The sequence below is a fragment of the Salmo salar genome, chromosome ssa10 (genome assembly GCF_905237065.1).
Source record: "Salmo salar chromosome ssa10, Ssal_v3.1, whole genome shotgun sequence".
NCBI lineage: Eukaryota > Metazoa > Chordata > Actinopteri > Salmoniformes > Salmonidae > Salmo > Salmo salar.
Genome location: NC_059451.1, coordinates 89,932,202 through 89,952,334, shown reverse-complemented (window position 1 = coordinate 89,952,334; position 20,133 = coordinate 89,932,202).

Genomic DNA, 20,133 nt, shown 5'->3' with positions numbered 1-20,133 from the left:
ATAAATGTCATGGAATAAGTAGCTACACCAATGACTCCAAAAGCCACATTTCCAGTTGTCTGACTCCTAATGAGTTTTCTGTCCTTCTCAAACAGTGAAATAATTGGATATCAGTCATGCAAAAAATAGAAAGTAGACATTCTGCTACATTGTTTCAATACAACAATTTCCATCTAGTCCTGCGTGGATGAATACCTCTACTACGGAGTAGGTTTATTTTCTGTTCTTCTGGATGTTTCGATTTGTTTCAAGGTAATTTATCTGAGAGAAACGACGTCACAGTTTGGTGCATATCTCGCTACAATCCTGTCCTCCTCAAGACTTATATAATCTTCACCATTAAGTTTAGTGTTTTGATGAAAATGAACAAATGTTGTTTAGTATTCTCTAAGGATGTATAAATAGCTTTGAGGTTGTACACCTTTCACCACTAAATAATATCGCTGAAATCATAGCTTTGTACACTTGAATTATAAATAAACCACAGGAGTAGATCATATATCCCACTTTGATGCAGTCTATTTGCAAAATATGGAGGTGATTTGCTAAGTTTAATGAAATACCCAAAAGGCATGGTGGAAAATTCCCTTTGTTTCCTTGGTAAAATTGTTCCTACTTTGTTTAATTGCATCACAAGAGAGTAGCAGTCTTCCAAGGCCTTTTCATGTTTCTATGGAAGGGGGATGCTGTGCACAGTGTCCAAATTCTAAATGATGTCATCCTCTACCATGTGTTCCTATACTGTATACATGTCAAACACTAGGATAGAAAAAGGGGAAGGAAGCTACCAAGAGAAACATACGAATAAGGCTTGTAAGCAACAACAATGGCACCATCTGAATAATTATACAGAGGCTGTGGTAGTGGAAATCTATTGTGGAATGAGGTCGGACTAACTGTGGGAAATGTAATAAAGGAAGATATTAAATATTGATTCTTCACCATAGTGCTCCAGTGTGTATGAAGAAGGTCAGGCCGGTGCATTATGATAGTACAAAGGGAGCCATCTCAGTTAGGCCTTTGTTACTGCCCGCCAAATCAATATTATCTGACATTTGTAGTAAGGTGAAGGGTAGCAGGGGTGAGAGAGGAGCAGAGCCCTCACAAAGGATGTGCTCTGGAGAGTCCTGACAGGCCTGGTGAGACCATTAGCTTTGTGAGAGACCATGTGGAGTCAGGGGCGGTGGGAGGTTGGCAGCCACCGTGGGCCTGTCATTTAGAACACCCAACAGGGGAACACACGAGAATAACACTGTAGTCATAGGGAGAAAATACTGGTTTCAGTCTGGAATAAAGCATACTACAGCTACACAGCACAGGGCTTGCGGGGATTATATTACAGTTTTGAGAAACCCATTTAACTTTGTAAGGACATAATCACTCTGTGAAGACAATGGAATGTTAATGAGTAAGGGGTCATGAAACAAAAAGTTGACATAATGGATCGGAAATACAAAACTAACGGGTGACTTGATTTCTGCAGACTGTAGCTATTACAATGCATATTCTTTAAACACCTCATGGCATCTGTTCCAATTGTGTGTGATGTACAGTACCAGTCACACCTACTAATTCAAGGGTTTTTCTTTATTTTTACTATTTTCTACATTGTAGAATAATAGTGAAGACATCAACACTATAAAATATAACATATTTTCCATCATGAATCATGTAGTAACCAAAATAGTGTTAAACAAATCAACATATATTTTATATTTGAGATTCTTCAAAGTAGCCACCCTTTGCCTTGATGACAGTTTCGCACACTCTTGGCATTCTCTCAACCAGCTTCACATGGAATAATTTTCCAACAGTCTTGAAGGAGTTCCCACATATGTTGAGCACTTGTTGGCTGCTTTTCCTTCACTCTGCAGTCCAACTCATCCCAAACTATCTCAATTGGGTTGAGGTCAGGTGATAGTGGAGGCCAGGTCATCTGATGCAGCACTCCATCACTCTCCTTCTTGAGGTATGTTGGGTCATTGTCCTGTTGAAAACAAATTATAGTCCTACTAAGCACAAATCAGATGTGCCTTAAATTGTAAATAAATCACAGACAGTGTCACCAGCAAAGCACCCCCATACCATCACACCTCCTCCTCCATGCTTCACGGTGGGAACCACACATGCGGAGATCATCTGTTCACCTACTATGCCTCTCACAAAGACACGGCGGTTGGAACCCAAAATCTCAAATTTGGACTCATCAGACCAAAGGACAGATATCCACTGGTCTAATGTCCATTGCTCGTGTTTCTTAGCCCAAGCAAGTCCCTTCTTATTACTGGTGTTCTTTTGTAGTGGTTTCTTTGCAGCAATTCTACCATGAAGGACTGACTCATGCAGTCTCCTCTGAACAGTTGATGTTGAGATGTGTCTGTTACTTGAACTCTGTGAATTATTTATTTGGGCTGAAGTCTGAGGTGCAGTTAACTCTAATGAACTTATCCTCTGCAGCAGAGGTAACTGTGGGTCTTCCTTTCCTATGACGGTCCTCATGAGAGCCAGGTTTATAATAGTGTTTGATGGTTTTGCGACTGCACTTGAAAAAACTTTCATGAATCTGATTGAGAGAATGCCAAGAGTGTGCAAAGCTGTCATCAAGGCAAAGGGTGTTTAACACATTTTTGGTTACTACATGATTCCATATGTGTTATTTCATGGTTTTGATGTCTTCACTATTATTCTACAATATAGAAAATAGTAAAAATAAAGAAAAACCCTGGAATGAGTAGATGTGTCCAAACTTTTGACTGGTACTGTATGAAAATCAGTCTCTGTGCCAGTGTATTATGGAGAACAATTAGGATATAGCTCTGTACTTATCAGCTGCCTCCAGAAGCCTCACAGAGGACGACAGGTCTCAGCATTCTGCTCCAATTATATCGTCTGCAATTAAAAAGGCACAGATTCATGACAACAATTTAATGTAGAATGTAACGACAACAAAAGACAGTTATCCAGCTTGCTATTGTCAGATTTATATAGAGGGCATGCAAATCAAATTACAATATCCATTTAGAAGACTGATAATTATACCAAATAAATTGTTTAACTTTGTTATATTCTTGTATGCTGGAGCATTTGAGGGTCAACTGTGAGCATTAGAGCCAGATGATACAGTCCTGAAGTATTCGAAAGTATCTTCAGAATACCATGCTTGTAGCCATACAGTCCTTGACCTCAAATGGAACATTTTCTCTCTGTATCCCTTGTTTCTCCTGCAGAGGGAAGAGAGGTAAGAGTGAATGTGACTCATGGATTGGAATATTGATTTCAGCTAAGCGAGAGATTTAGCTTTATCATGCACAACACGTCCCTGAGTGAGAGGAGAGCTAGACACGGCTCTGATGACTCTACAGAGAGCTCCTAGCCCCTAACAGGTACTATGAATAATGAGGGATTTGAAGGACCAAATCAATAGTTGAATAGCTTTTCCTGTCAAAGCTCATGGTCAGTGGGTAGAACTTTGCAGTGCATTATTAACATGTTACATTGCTGCTGTCTGTCTGCTCCCCAAAGTGTACAACCAATGAGCAGCCAGCAGCCTGTCCCGGGCTAGCCACGCAAAGCAGAGAGAATAAGACCTGTCCTCTACTCCAACTGACTCTTCAGTTGGAAACATGGCAGATTCTGTCTGCTACAAACAGCCTCCCAACCTGCACATACAAATGAGACGACTTAATTTGATCTCCACATATGAACAGTAGGTGTTGTGAAGGGTCATAGCATCCCTACAGGACTCCAATTGCTTCCAATTACCCTAGGCCGTGCCCCTTCCTTCCACACCTGTTTCAGATTCCCTAATCACTTCTCAGTGTAAAGGAAATAAAATATTGGCCAAGTGTGGAGGGGCACATGATTACGGTGAATGTGGAAGCAATGTGAAGGTTAGTGCTGTAATTGTGGCGGAGAACACAGTGCAGCATTTGGTAGATGCCAGGTGCAGAGAGAGGCTAGAAAGGCTCAAAGACATAGGATCAGTCATGATGTATAATATGCATAGGCTGTAAAACAGATTGGTAGAACTACAGTGCGGACTGATGGAGCTGACATGGATGTACCTGTAATATGTGGACCTACTGTCGGGGCTGGTGATTCTGATGGTTCTGGCATTGTTTCCAGGCCTATTCAGAAATATTGTGCTCATGAATGTGTGGTGTCAAAGGACACTTTGATAATGAATACATTTGACTTCATAGCTTTTATTGGTAAGGTTATCAATACGACTTGGGTTATGGAAAGCAGAAATGCCAGGTTGAAGGTTATTATAGAGACAGCAAAATATTATTGGGGGTAACAGATGCTATTGTTGAAATGGTTGTTGACATGCTGAACAATCCTAAGGGTGAAGTGTTTCAGCGTGATAAAGTTGGGTTGGGGAGGGCTTTTGGGGGGAGGGGGGGAGGGTGTGGTAGAAGTTAAGGATTTATTTGGTTAGAATAATATTTTCATGGTAGTACAGAATTGGGTCAGTCCAGCACAGTAGGTGGCGGCATGCACTTTAAACGTTTGTTTGCGGACTGCCATGATATCATAGAAGAAGAAACAGAGCACTAGTAACGGTGCATCCTTAGTGGTGCCACGGGGCGGCCCTTTGCCTTCCTTCGTGTGTGATATGAGAAAGTAAGTGCCTATTTATTATGACATTGGAGATGTAAGTAAAACAATGTATATTATGCTGCCTTTAACTTGCTATATGCTACTCTTTTGATATCCTGGTTCTCAGTATGCTATTGCTCTTTTGTTAAGTTCATGCTGTCAGTCTCCTTAGTTTATAGGTATTATATTTAGCCTATTTCCCACAGTCACCTGGCACTACTTTGTCATGTCTGCACCTATGTTGTGTTCCTAATGTTTCCCTTTTGTATCTCTTCCAGACAAGCACATCCTTCCTACCAAACTCTTAACTTTATCCTAACCTCTAGCGTGTTCAACGGTGTAATAAATACCCCATAACCTAGATTCCTGACCCCTAAACTCCATCTCCTGATTAGCATTCGGACCGACGCACCATGTTGACAGAAACAGTCCTGAACCTAGATTAGTCTCATAGCCATAGTCCTTTTCTTCAGTAGACCTATACAGTTTTTGTGAGCCTCACTTTTGAGCCGTGTTTTCTCCCACTTCAATGACTGACTATTTTTCTACAATTTCTTGCCAAGCTGGAACTTTAATTTGCTCTAATAGCTAGTCTGAAACAAAAAAATCCAATATTACCCCTTTACATTTGTGCCCATTTTTTACGCGACACGTTCCATGAAAAGTATTGAATCTTGCCTGATTTTGCAGTACTTATTTGTTTTCCAATTAATCCCATTCTGGGTGCAATGCTGTTGAGGCTACAATATTTGACTCTTGCCAGTGAAACCCAGGAGATAATCAATATGACATGCCAAACAATAGCACACAATGATTTGAGTTTAATACCCTCGACTATCGAATCACTAATGTTCCTGTTGCAGAAAATTGATCTCCTCCACCCCAAAGCAGTTTTAACTTAAATGCACAATGTTAGGAGGGGTGACACTACATCTAGCACCAATAGACAATCGTTTTTTCACCCAGCTTACAGTACTTCCACATGAAATCCAGATTATACCTCCAGTACAATATAGCATATACATTTACCACATGATTCTAAAGTTGTCCAGTATAGGAGTATTACTGGTAGTATGTGCCTTGTGTGGATACAGATGGATATCTGTCAGTTTGAAGACTCTAGATAATGTACTGGTATCTATTCACTTGCCCCTTTCTCTGGATATGGCTACAATTTTGTTTCTAGTCATATGCTTTTAACAAAACTCAAATGAAGATTATAGGCCACCACAATCTTAAGGCAGTTGATGACTAGTTGAGATGTGTGTGACATGCTATGGAGTGCCTTTCTAAACAAGTACAGTGTAGAAGCCAACAGGTAATAAATTAACCATGTCCAGAAGGCAGCGGAGGACAGCCATTTTGAACTTCTATTACAGAGTGTTGGATTCCATGCCTCAGGGGGCTGCCCCAGCCCAGGAATCTCTTCCCCCAAATCAGATATATGATAAATATTCAATGGGGTAAAAACCATCTCGGTTTCCCTGAAGTTGATGGAACAGAGGCTTGACGGAACGCTGTAATATGGAGCACTCTCGCTCTCGCTCTCGCTCTCAAACCAAAGCTAAAGTCTGCATCAACGCCCCCTCGGGATCCACCCTGTGATCTCCAAAACCAAAGACTACAGTGTCAGTAACCAATCCCCACAGCCCACCCCTTTCCCTATAGGTAACAGCACACTAGAGGCTTCCCAAATTAATACTGCACCATGAGGGGGGAGATAAAGCAATACAGAACAATCTAAATATTGCTGTTATCCAACAGACTATAAAGGCGTATGTGAGACATTATGGAAAGGTTTTGGCTTCCCACCACCTCCCCATTAAAGGACTACTTTAACTGAACAGATGGTCAGTCATCTAACCATATAATCAATGTTTTAATTAACGGTCTTGTGTTCAACCCCGTGTTCCACAGTAAAGGGTTAACGTCAGTTGTGTTGGCCTGCCTTTTCACTGACTGAAGTCAGATGCTGACAGCATGATCAATAAAGCAGATTACTTCCCACTGTCAGATATCACCTTTCTTCTGAGCGGGTATATGAGCCCAGGACACAGACTGGAGAAAGCAAGTGTGTGTGCTCGCCTTTGTGTGCATGTAACAATTGAAATGTAGCTTTGCAATTAACTCAAATTACACAAAGGGTAGTTTCAGGAGATTCAACAGATCTCTATTAGCAACTGATGGATTACAATATGAAAATCACACTTGATTTTGAAAGCTTCTTGTAAGAAGTGTCGAACATTAAAAAGCCAATATTCTGAATGATTGCTACCACCCAGGTACCACCAAGTAACGGGAATAAATTCAATATAATCTGTATTTTTAGTATCCATTAGTCATTATTTTATGGACCACAGGGAAATAAAACCAATTGGTTACACATGTATAGGCTTGTCAGCATTCAATTAAATTATATACTACACTTTTGACGACTTACCAAAATTAAAATGAATGCTGTAATTGTCTTAATGCATGTCATCAGAATGGCACCATACGCGAATGAGACTGATACTACAAATGGTTTTTAATCGACCTATTCAACAAATGATTCATGAGACATTCTAATGAGTAGAAACCTGGGCATCGTCTGCTCTGACTCTGACCCTAATTAAGTCATCAGACATAGCCACTTGACCAAGGGTCAGGATCCTGACTCTCACTGTCTTCTACATTAGCCGACCCTGAATACTAATGAGTAGCCTACTGAGAGGACCAAGCTGATCAACACAAAGACCCAGCTTTTAAGCATTTTTGTATATTCATCATCTCACACCATGCACAAGTTGGGATTTCTTACTTTGCACTCACTCAGGCTCTAATGCCAAGTGCTGCCACCAACAGCCATATTAGCATATTACGAAGTGCTGAGGCGGAGTTGAAATCATTTTTATTTCAATTTTACTTACTAATTTGCATTTTGTCAGAAACCGATTGCTGAACACGACATAACAAATGTGAGGAAGGAATTACATGAAAAGGAACATTCATTAAATCTGGATTTAGGCAACATTAAATCAGTTAGTTAATCAGTGCCGTGTATGTACTATATGAGTTGATTGGCTGGGCTAGCCTTCATGTCAGGAACAGGGTTTGGAGGTAATCATTGGGGTCTCTATTCTGAGAGTAGAAGCAAATGAGCTAGCTTTAGGGGTTAGAACCCAGCAATCAGGTTCCTCTACTGCTCATAACCCTGGCGGCCCTGTACTCCAACATGCCCTAATCCTATTAAAACTGACCACTTACATACTGTATAACACCAAGTCAATAGCTGGACATGTAATCTCATTGCCTCTGAAAAATAAAGATTGCCCTAAAGATACTGAAAGTGGTGTTCATTTCACTCTTGATGGAGCCATGGGTAGGCAAAGGGGTTGATACTCTGTGGATTTGACAGTGAAAAATGGGTTACATGAATAGTCCTGTATTTATTCAAGCAAATCAATAGAACCTGTATGTCCTGCTGGACATGCAAGTCTGTCACACATGTTCACCACCTGTTCTAAACTGTGAAGGTATTGTGTTTCTCAGCCAGCCTGGTGAATCTAGAATGAACCTTTAACTTTATCCAAGATGGAGTAGCAGTCAGACATCTTTTTGTCCTCATCTTGTCCCATGTATATATCTTTTCATCTTTTTTCTTAGAATATATTTATTATATTTTTCTTAGCCTCAACTTCAACATACTACCGCATTTGCACACACTGTATATAGACTTTTTCTACTGTATTATTGACTGCATGTTTGTTTATTCCACGTGTAACTCTGTGTTGTTGTTTGTGTTGCACTGCTTTGCTTTATCTTGGCGAGCTCGCAGTTGTAAATGAGAACTTATTCTCAACTAGCCTACCTGGTTAAATAAAGGTGAAATAAAAAATTACCAAAAAATCAACTTTTAAGTGAAGTGAAATAACAGTAAACATTGCATTCTTTCTGGATTTCTCAGCTACAACCCACTGGGCCTACCACGTAATTTCAACGTGGATAATTGGGTAATATTTGGTTGACGTTGATCAGTGAGATTACAACCCACTCAAAAAGATGGACAAAAGTTAGTTATCACTATGCACAACCAAATTCCAATTGAAAATAATGTCCGATTTTTTTATTTAGTTGTCACCCAAATGGCTATCACCGAGCTTTCAACACTTTAAAAGCGCAGCAAAGCTCAAATGGGAATACAATGTCAGATATTTTGCTTTTATACACAACATATTAATATGTTATCACTGTGCTTCATCTAATATTAGAACCAAATGACCTGGATTGCAGTTGTGATTACATTAAAACTACATGGTGCAAGTGATTCATTCCGTTCAAGATTCAGCACAGATTATTACAGCAATTGTAAAGATCTCCACAGACCTGAATTGACCTACTGTATGCATGCTGTCTTGAACATGCACACTTTATATTATTACATTTATAGTTACAGTGACCTCAAAATTAGTTACTCATTTATATTGTTGAATGGAACATTAGTTTGTAACATAGCCTTAACTTTAGGCTATTTACATTTATTACATAAGTAATATTAAATTGTGTTTGGTTGACAACACAACCAAATATCAACATTTAAAAGAGATGTATCTACTGCTTGGATAGTTCCGTCTGAGCTACTGGCTTTATCCCATTCTTCAACTTTTATTTTTGGTTGTGTTGGAGACGTGAATCAAACATAATATGTTAACTTGTCGACAAGTTAAAAGGCTATTTATTGTATTTCAATAGTGATATTGAATTGTGTTTGGTTGTCAACACAATTCAATATCAACATTTGAAGGAGATTTATCTTCAGCTTGGATAGTTCCATCTGTGCCACTGACTTAGTCTGGCTTTAATTCCAATTTGTCTACAAATTAATAATTGATATCTCCAGCTCAACCAAAAATCTAAGTTAAAGAATAGGACCATTAAATCAAACTTTAAATACACTTTAATTTAGTTCTATTCTTTAAGTTAAATTTTTGGTTGTCACCTTGTCTGATAGAGATTTAAATGGTTATCAAAACGTCACACCAGGGTACGCCTACACGAATCGGAGCACATATTTTAAGTGTTTCTAAAATCCCCTCTGGGAAAAATGTATGGTGGAAAAACCATTGGAACCATTTACCTGTTGGACCGCTAGGTGTTATGAGTATTATGACACCTCCACTGTGGGGCTCTATGGTATTGTCTGTTTTTAGTTGTGTTGAATTCAGCAGTGTCCTGCCCATTTGTGTGTTAAGGGTGGCGCCCCACTTGTGATTGGTAAAAAAAAAAAAAAATGTATATATTTTTTAAATTAGATAATTTCATGGATTATGTTTTAAATGCTCAAAGTATAGTAAATTTGTAAATATTCCTGTTTCAAAAATATATTGTTCAAAACAAGCTGTTCAAATATTTACTACTCTGCCCCTCAGTGACTGCCGTGCGAACATCGGTTGGATTGTTTATCCAACTATTTGCTATGATGGGGAACTGCCCCAAAGAAATTGCAGGATTTCATAGCGTAAATTATAAAAGAACAAAGTAAATGGATCGTCCTGGGTCGCTCAAATGTGCGTCCGATCAGTCAGAACTTCTGGGTCTGCTCTAGTCTCCCTCCCAATCTGAGTCTCTCGCGCCAGATGGTTTACTTCCACACGTGAGAATAGATCTGCTCTATCAGGTACAGATGGCGCTAAATCGAATTGTAATTAACTTGTCAATAAATAATCATAATTGTCATGGGAGCCTGGTACCTGATAAACCGGTCAACTACATCCAACAAGAGTTGAAGGACAGTCGGGATACACTAGCTAGAACCTTCTCATCACGGATCTAGTAGGACAAAACAGCATGGCCAAGAGAGAGCTAACTAATATCGATCCCCATTGTTTGTGTGGCTGTCTTGGGGGAGTGGCAGACTACCACATTAGCGTGCACAGACACTGCCTGGTCTTAGACAATGGAAATTCATTACACACTGATTTGTATCCCCTTATTTTAGGCTGCAGGGGTAAGTGAGCTCATAGCAATTCAGTGACTAGAGGCCTACTGAGAAACATGACATGTGCCTCCTCTGTCTGTCTTTTCAGTTATACGAGAAACACACAGACGAATAGGTTTACATTACTGTCAGCACAACACCTAGTGACCTCGTGGGTTTGAATCACCTTCAGGCTAACCCTCAAATCTGCAGCAAACCATGAATAACAAGACATATTATATCTGATTTAATAATGAGTGATATAGAGAAAGGCATTGAGTGTCCATCTTAAAATAGTTAATCCCTTTATGAATTTATTACATAATTGAGTTAATTCCTGACCAATATATGGTGTCACAAGGTTTATTTTTAATTGCAATAGACAAGATAACAAAGAGAAATCCCCACTGACATAAATTAAATATTCCTCTGATGGAAAATTCAACATTTAACACATTTTATAGTAGTGAGAAGCTAAGCTACGAGCTAATTAGAGCTGAGCAGTGCCTTTGAAATTAGTGTTTAGTGCTTAGCCATACTAATGCCCACTGGACGTGCTCTGTAATCTGAACATAGGGCGGCAGGTAATTTAGAGATTAAGAGAGTTGGGCCAGTAACTGAAAGGTTGCTGGTTTGAATCCCTGAACCGAATAGGTGAAACACCGTTAATGTGCCCTTAATCAAGGCACTTTTTTATTTACTTATTTTACAAGTTCTCATTTACAACTGTGACCTGGTCAAGATAAAGCAAAGCAGTGCGACACAAACAACACAGAGTAACACATAGACAAACGTACAGTCAATAATACAATAGAAAAGTCTATACACAGTGTTTGCAAACAAAGTAAGATTAGGGAGGTAAGGCAATAAATAGGACATAGTGGCAAAATAATTACAATTTAGCAATTAAACACTGGAGTGATAGATGTACAGAAGATGAATGTGCAAGTAGTGATACTTGGGTGCAAAGGAGCAAAGAAATGAATAACAATATGCGGATAAGGTAGTCAGGTGGGCTCTTTACAGATGGGCTATGTACAGGTGCAATGATCTGTAAGCTGCTCTGACAGCTGATGCTTAAAGTTAGTGAGGGAGATATAAGTCTCCAGCTTCAGTGATTTTTGCAATTTGTTCCAGTCATTGGCAGCAGAGAACTGGAAGGAAAGGCGGCCAAAAGAGGAGTTGGCTTTTGGGGTGACCAGTGAAATATACCTGCTGGAGTGCATGCTACGGGTGGGTGCTGCTATGGTGACCAGTGAGCTGAGATAAGGCAGGGCTTTACCAAGCAAAGACTTATAGATGACCTGGAGCCAGTGGGTTTGGCGACGAATATGAAGCGTTGGCCAGCCAACGAGAGCATAGAGGTCTCAGTGGTGGGTAGTATATGAGGCTTTGGTGACAAAACTAATTGCACTGTGATAGACTGCATCCAATTTGCTGAGTAGAAGGTTGGAGTCTATTTTGTAAATGACATCGCCGAAGTTAAGGATCGGTAGGATAGTCAGTTTTACGAGGATATGTTTGGCAGCATGAGTAAAGGATGGTTTGTTGCAAAATAGGAAGCTGATTCTAGATTTAATTTTATATTGGAGATGCTTAATGTGAGTCTGGAAGGAGAGTTTACAGTCTAACCAGACACCTAGGTATTTGTAGTTGTCCACATATTCTAAGTCAGAACCGTCCAGAGTAATGATGCTAGTTGGGCGGCAGAGTGCGGGCAGCGATCGGTTGAAGAGCATGCATTTAGTTTTACTTGCATTTAAGAGCAGTTGAAGGCCACGGAAGGAGAGTTGTATGGCATTGAAGCTCGTCTGGAGGTTTTCTAACACAATGTCCAAAGAAGGGGCAGAAGTATACAGAATGGTGTCATCTGCATAGAGGTGGATCAGAGAATCACCAGCAGCAAGAGTGACATCATTGATGTATACAGAGAAAAGAGTCGGCCCGAGAGTTGAACCCTGTGGCACCCCCATAGAGACTGCCAGAGGTCCGGACAACAGGCCCTCCGATTTGACACACTGAACTCTGTCTGAGAAGTAGTTGGTGAACCAGGCAAGGCAGTCATTTGAGAAACCAAGGCTGTTGAGTCTGCCAATAAGAATACAGTGATTGACAGGGTCGAAAGCCTTGGCCAGGTTGATGAATATGGCTGCACAGTATTGTCTTTTATCGATGGCGGTTATGATATCATTTAGGACCTTGAGTGTGCCTGAGGTGCACCCATGACCAGCTCGGAAACCAGATTGCATAGCGGAGAAGGTACGGTGGGATTGGAAATGGTCGGTGATCTGTTTGTTAACTTGGCTTTTGAAGACCTTGGAAAGGCAGGGTAGGATAGATATAGGTCTGTAACAGTTTGGGTCTAGAGTGTCTCCCCCTTTGAAGAGGGGGATGTCCATGGCAGCTTTCCAGTCTTTGGGGGAGAATGTTTGGGGATCTCAGACGATACGAAAGAGTGGTTGAACAGAGAAGGTCCAGATTGTCAAACCCAGCTGATTGGTAGGGGTTCAGCTGATGTTCTGAAAGAGCTGCAAAATCTATCTGGATTTGGTTGAAGGAGAAATGGGGGAGGCTTGGGCAAGTTGCTGTGGGAGGTGAAGAGCTGTTGACTGGGGTAGGGGTAGCCAGATGGAAAGCTTGGCCAGCCGTAGAACTATTCTTATTGAAAATCTCGATTATTGTAGATTTATTGGTGGTGAATGTGTTTCCTAGCCTCAGTACAGTGTGCAGCTGGGAGGAGGTGCTCTTATTCTCCATGGAATTTACAGTGTCCCAGAACTTTTTGGAGTTTGTGCTACAGGATACAAATTTCTGTTTGAAAAAGCTAGCCTTTGCTTTCCTAACTGCCTGTGTATATTGGTTCCTAACTTCCCTGAAAAGTTGCATATTCGATGCATATGGGCTATTCGATGCTAATGCACAGGATGTTGTTGTGCTGGTCAAGGCCAGTCTGGTCTGGAGTGAACCAAGGGCTATATCTGTTCTTAGTTCTACATTTTTATAATGGGGCATGCTTATTTTTAAGATGGTGAGGAAGGCACTTTTAAAGAATAACCAGGCATCCTCTACTGACGGAAAGAGGTCAAAATCTTTTCAGGATACCAGGTCCAGGTCGATTAGAAAGGCCTGCTCGCTGAAGTGTTTTAGGGAGCGTTTGACAGTGATGAGGGGTGGTTGTTTGACCGCGGACCCATTATGGACTCAGGCAGTGGTCGCTGATATCCTTGTTGAAGACAGCAAAGGTGTATTTAGAGGGCAGGCTGGTCAGGATGATATCTATGAGGGTGCCCGTGTTTACGGATTTTGGGTTGTACCTGGTAGGTTCCATGATAATTTGTGTGAGATTGAGGTCATCTAGCTTAGATTGTAGGATGGCCGGAGTGTTAATAAGCATATCTCAGTTTAGGTCGCCTAACAGTACAAACTCTGAAGATAAATGGGGCTGGCAATTAATTCACATATGGTGTCCAGGGGACAGCTGGGGGCTGAGGAGAGTCTATAACAAGTGGCAACAGTGAGAGACTTATTTCTGGAAAGGTGAATTTTTAAAAGTAGAAGCTTGAACTGTTTGGGCGCAGACCTGGATTGCATGACAGAACTTTGCAGGCTGTCTCTGCAGTAGATTGCAACTCTGCCCCCTTTGACAGTTCTATCTTGGCAGAAAATGTTGTAGTTGGGGATGGAAATGTCATGTTTTTGGTGGCCTTCCTAAGCCAGGATTCAGACACGGCTAGGACATCAGGGTTGGTGGAGTGTGCTTAAGCAGTGAAAAAAAACTTAGGGAGGAGGCTTCTGATGTTAACATGTATGAAACCTAGGCTTTTACGGTTACAGAAGTCAACAAATGATAGCGCCTGGGGCATAGGAGTGGACCTGGGGGCTACAAGGCCTGGGTTAACCTCTACATCACCAGAGGAACAGAGAAGGAGTAGGATAAGGGTATGGATAAAGGCTATAAGAACTGGTCGTCTAGTGCGTTGGGGACAGAGAATAAAGGAGCAGATTTCTGGGCTTGGTAGAATAGATTCAAGGCATAATGTACAGACAAGGGTATGGTATAATGTGAGTACAGTGGAGGTAAACCTATGTGTTGGGTGACGATGAGAGAGGTTTTGTCTCTGGAGGCATCAGTTAACCTAGGTCAGGTCTCCGCATGTGTATGGGGTGGGACGAAAGAGCTATCTAAGGCATTTTGAGCGGGACTGAGGGTTCTACAGTGAAATAAAACAAAAACTAGCCAAGACAGCAGTAGACAAGGCATATTGACATTAGAGAAAGGCATAAAGCAATCACAGGTGTTGATCAGGAGAGCTAAGACAACAACTGGTAAATGGCGATTCACTTAATGTGAATTGCTCCTGTCAATTGCTCTCCATAAGAGTGTGTGTAAAACTGAACATGGCCAGGCAATGGTGGGATTGCTTATGATGGGCTTTTTACAGGATTGGAATTTCTCACCTTTCGGAAATGAAAAGAGATTGCCTGCATCTGCCAAATACTATGGTAGCCTCTCAATCAGCTCTACCCTAAGAGGGTAAAGAAATAATGAGAGTGGGCTTAGGTTGCATATACGTTTCGATCCTGTATGTGGCCTGGAAGAAATATTAAGCTGGTTCTACATGTGTGTTACTCTGCTACGTCCAGACCACTCCAAGAGCTCTTTCATGATTGTACTGCATGGTGACTAACTCCACATAATGAACCACTTGTTGGCGCTAATGGAGGCTATTATAAAAACGGTCAAAAGTTCCATTGACAATAAACACCCTAATACTCTTTACAGACAGACTTTAAAAGGTATGTTGCCTTTAAACATTTTTTTTATCTGGCAATGTTTTGTAGAGCCCAATTTATACAGTCCCATTTTTACAACAATCTTGCCAGGATAAGCCTTTTCTATCTCCCGTGCACATGCTGGGAAGTTTAGGAGTGGGAGCAGACATGGGCCGATGTGGGTGTCTATTTGAATAAATCCATTGAATATACACCATCACTATGATCCATTATTTGTTTTAGGCAGGTCCTAAAAAACATAAAACTAATAAAATGTATTTTCAAAATAATAAAATGACATATTTTGAGTTTAATTATATAACCGGTCTGTGCAGCCTATGCTACATATAACAGAATAAAATACAAATAATATTTTTCCCACATAACTTGCCATGTGGAACCGCTGTCATATAAAAAAAGTGATATTTTGTAACAGAGCCCGAGGCAAGCCCATGCTTTTTTAATCCACGTTTAATCTCTTTCCTACCCTCACTCCAATTTGTTAGGAAGCAAGTGTTGCTTATGGAGTTGCCTTTACGTGATTGAACAAAATAATAGGCCTACACTTGATTTAGGCTCCATTACTGCATGCTAAATGTTTCTGATCAGAGAGACACACAAATTAATAGATGAGCTATACCACCGCCACTTATTTGCCCAGTCAGAGAATTAACCAAATATACAGATGGGGATTCAGTGAAACAGAATCACATTGATTGATTAAGACGAGTCACAGTATTTTGATCGGGAGTAGGCCTAGCCTACTAAGCGACTGTGAGTGAATAGCAAAATGATCCACATGTTAAACTGTCATAACATGCTGACAAAATATTCTGATCAGTGCTAACAAATGAGCCAACTAGACAAGATTATCATGGGCAGCACCTCAACTTTGTAGCCTAACCAATATCCAAACGGAGAATAATGGAAAAGAAAAATCTGACATTGATTTATCAAGATGAGTCCCCCACGCTCGTCTCAAAGCAGTGTGGGAACATTGCTGAAACAGTTGAACACACGCAGGTAGGCTATTACTTCAAATGTATTATAACAATTGGATGACTTTGGGAGTTTCAGTTACCTCTTAAGGCTCAGACCCTTTTTAAAATGTTTCCACCTAAAATGACATACCCAAATCTAACTGCATGTAGCTCAGGACCTGAAGCAAGGATATGCATATTCTTGATACTATTTGAAAGGAAACACTTTGAAGTTTGTGGAAATGTGAAATTAATGTAGGAGAATATAACACATTAAATCTGGTAAAAGATAATTATATATATATATTTATATGTTTTTATATCATCTTTGAAATGCAAGAGAAAGGCCATACAGTGACGTAGGATTCCATGTGTAATGTATATGTTGTCCACAAGATGGGAGCAGCGTGTGTGCAAAGTGTTAGACTTATCCATTGAAGAATTACATCAGTACACAATATTTTGTATCAAGTCTGCCAGGTGTCCTTCACGAGTTTGCCCAAATGTGCCGAATTGGTCAATTGATACATTTTCAAGTACATAACTATAGAGAACATACAAAAATGCTATGGTAATATTTTGTATTTATTTACACACTCCCAGGGATCTCATACATGATGGATCATTAGCTTCCCTACAGAAAAGACACAAACCTTCACACATCTAGATGGCCGGGTGGGGTGGGTGTGGAGTCAGAGACAACAGTGGGGTCAAACTGTAGAACCCAGTTCCTACATTTGAATGTAAAAATGTATTTTATAAATAAAAACTGCAAAGTTTTATCTCTGGGACCCTCAGGATGACAAATCAGAGCAAGATTACTGAATGTAAGCACATTATGCAGTGATAAGTGTTTTGTTGTCGTGCACTACCCTCAAACAATTGCATGTATTTTTGTTCACTGTAAAAGCTACTGTTAATAGAACACTGCAGTTAGATTAACAATAATTTACGTTTTCTGCCCATATAAGACATGTCTATGTCCCGGAACGTTGGCTGTTGTTTACAATGTAATTCTAGTCACATAATCGAGCAAAAACTGTCCCGATTTATGGACACCAAGCAACAATTTGATGCCTTCAATTGCATTAGCTTACTCTATTGTAATATTTTTGTCATTCAGTGATATTTATTCCCACAGTAATTCTTTATGGCTCAATCCAGTTGTGGTCAAGAAAAAAGTGCATGTGGTGGGATATGCAAAGAGATGGTTGAAGTGACATGCCTTGCAAAGTTTAGAACTGGCAGGAGGAAAGTAGTAACTGCTGCTGCCTAGCAACCATCAAAACCTTAAGAGCATAATGTGTGCCAATGGTGCCTCAGCATTACGGCTACATTTCATACTAACATGCTGACCACACCGCTCACGTTGCGACAGCGAGCATCTGCATGGCCAAGCTCTAAAATGGAAGTTGGTTCTATTTGTGATGCTCAACACGCTACAAGTCCTGCCTCTCAAATCTCCTCATTGGTTTTTAGAAGCCTATACCAACGTGCCATCTCCTCATTGGTTTTTAGGAGCATATACCCACGTGGGTGATTGAAAGATGAACTGATGTCCACTCTCCAGTCGGTTGTAGTAAGAGTAATGCATCGTAAAGTTGGTTGCCAACCGCCATATAAAGTCAAAAGAAGAAAAAGAAGCCTGTAGGAAGGAGGAGATATGACGAGAAATGAATTCGGTTTACCGTTTTATCTATGGAGTAGAGTAGAGGACCTTGTGCATTTCAGGTAAAAATAACAACCCAATGTTTAAATCCCAGGAAAAATTAGCTAGCAACAGCAAGCTAGCTAGCTAAATTGCTATACATGTTTAATTCTTTACGACCTGTCCCCAAATTAATATAATTGTTTCAGAGTTTGTTTTGATAATTCAACCTGCGTGTCCTGATCACTTCTGGTGTTGGTGAACATCAACGTGCACACGATGGTGCACGTTGTTTGGTCAGCATGTAAGCCATAGACAGAACTTTACCCCAATCATGACGAGGCTTTGTCACAGGCTATACCTTTCATATTATAAAGAAATGTCTGCAAAATGTTGGCGGGATGATGAAGTTGGCGGAAAAACTTATTGGTTTGAAAAGTGTATAAGTGGCATGTACAATGCACCACTGCTCTGGATGTAATTTGGGTGGAGGACCATTCTTAGTACACAAGGGAAACTGTTGAGCATAAAAAAACACAGCATTGTTGCAGTTCTTTACACACACCGGTGCTCCTGGCACCTACTACCATACCCCGTTCAAAGGCACTTAAATATTTTCTTACCCATTCACCCTTTCAATGGCACACATACACAATCCATGTCTCAAGGCTTAAAAATCCTTCTTTAACCTGTCTTCTCCCCTTCATCTACACTGATTGAAGTGGATTTAACAAGTGCCATCAATAAGGGATCATAGCTTTCACCTGGTCAGTCTATGTCATGGAAAGAGCAGTTCTTAATGTTTTGTATACTCAGTGTACAGCATGTGAGATACCAAACCCTCATGTTAAGGACCTTGTTTTTTTTCTGGTCACATGAGCTTACATGGGACAAACTATTCAGCCTATATTGGTTTATGTTTTTCATGGTCAGGTTACATGGTCAGGTAAAAAGCCCTATTCATGATATAATTAGTATGCTATTTTAATGCATTATGCAAAGAAAGACTGTCTAAACTCAGTATGATGGTAATTGAAATGAAGCATTCTGAAGTAAATGATTCCTTTTAAATCATTCAAATCAGGAAGCTCCATTAAGATAAAAAGTACGTATACAGGTTAAGGGAGACCTGGTGTTAATCATAATGCATAGGTATAGCACAGATAACTTACGTAAGCTATGAACAGACCTGCCTTTTCCATTAAATTCATCCAAGCATCAAATGGACCATTATCGGAAAGTCAGATTGAATGCCAAAATGCAGATGAACCTAAACGGCTGTGTTTTCTCACATTATTTGTTAGGAGAGAAATTAAGCTGCTCCCACTCATCTATTTGAAGAGCCCTTCATCTCCCTGTTTGATTTTGTGGATCTCTCTCCTAGGGAGTACTATGCAGGTTACTATGTGCAGGGAATCATAACAGCATCATTTAAACTAGCAGAGGTACACATCGACTTAGAGGAGGGGAGGACAAAAGGACATGGAGCGCAGGTGCATTTTCAAAATATATATATTATAGCTATAGACTACTCAGATATTTGCAATTTGTCACAAACATTTGCATTTGGTGAGTATGTAAAATATTCAGGCTAATTCTAAGCCTGCAAAGAAAAGTGTAGCCTTTACTGTATCTGTTGACAAAATTATTGTTTTGGTCACCATACATGCAGTATATTATGTTCCGAAAGGTTATTTAGATCAAGAAAGTTAAACATGTTAATGTAGGCTAAGTGAATTTAAACAATGCGTCAAATGTTAGATGCAAATCATGACTGCTTCTATGACTGTGTTTTTGTATGTTAATATATACAGTACCAGTCAAAAGTTCCGACATACCTACTCATTCAAGGGTTTATCTTTCTTTATTTCAACTATTTTCTACATTGTAGAATAATAGTGAAGACATCAAAACTTTGAAATAAGACATATGGAATAATGTAGTAACCAAAACAGTGTTAAACAAATCAAGATTTGAGATTCTTCAAAGTAGCTACCATTTGCAAGGATGACAGCTTTGAACACGTTTGGCATTCTCTCAACCAGCTTCATGAGGCAGTCACCTGGAATGTATTTCAATTAACAGGTGTGCCTTGTTAAAAGTTAATATGTGGAATTTATTTCCTTCTTAATGCGTTTCAGCTAATCAGTTGTGTTGTGACAAGGTAGGGGTGG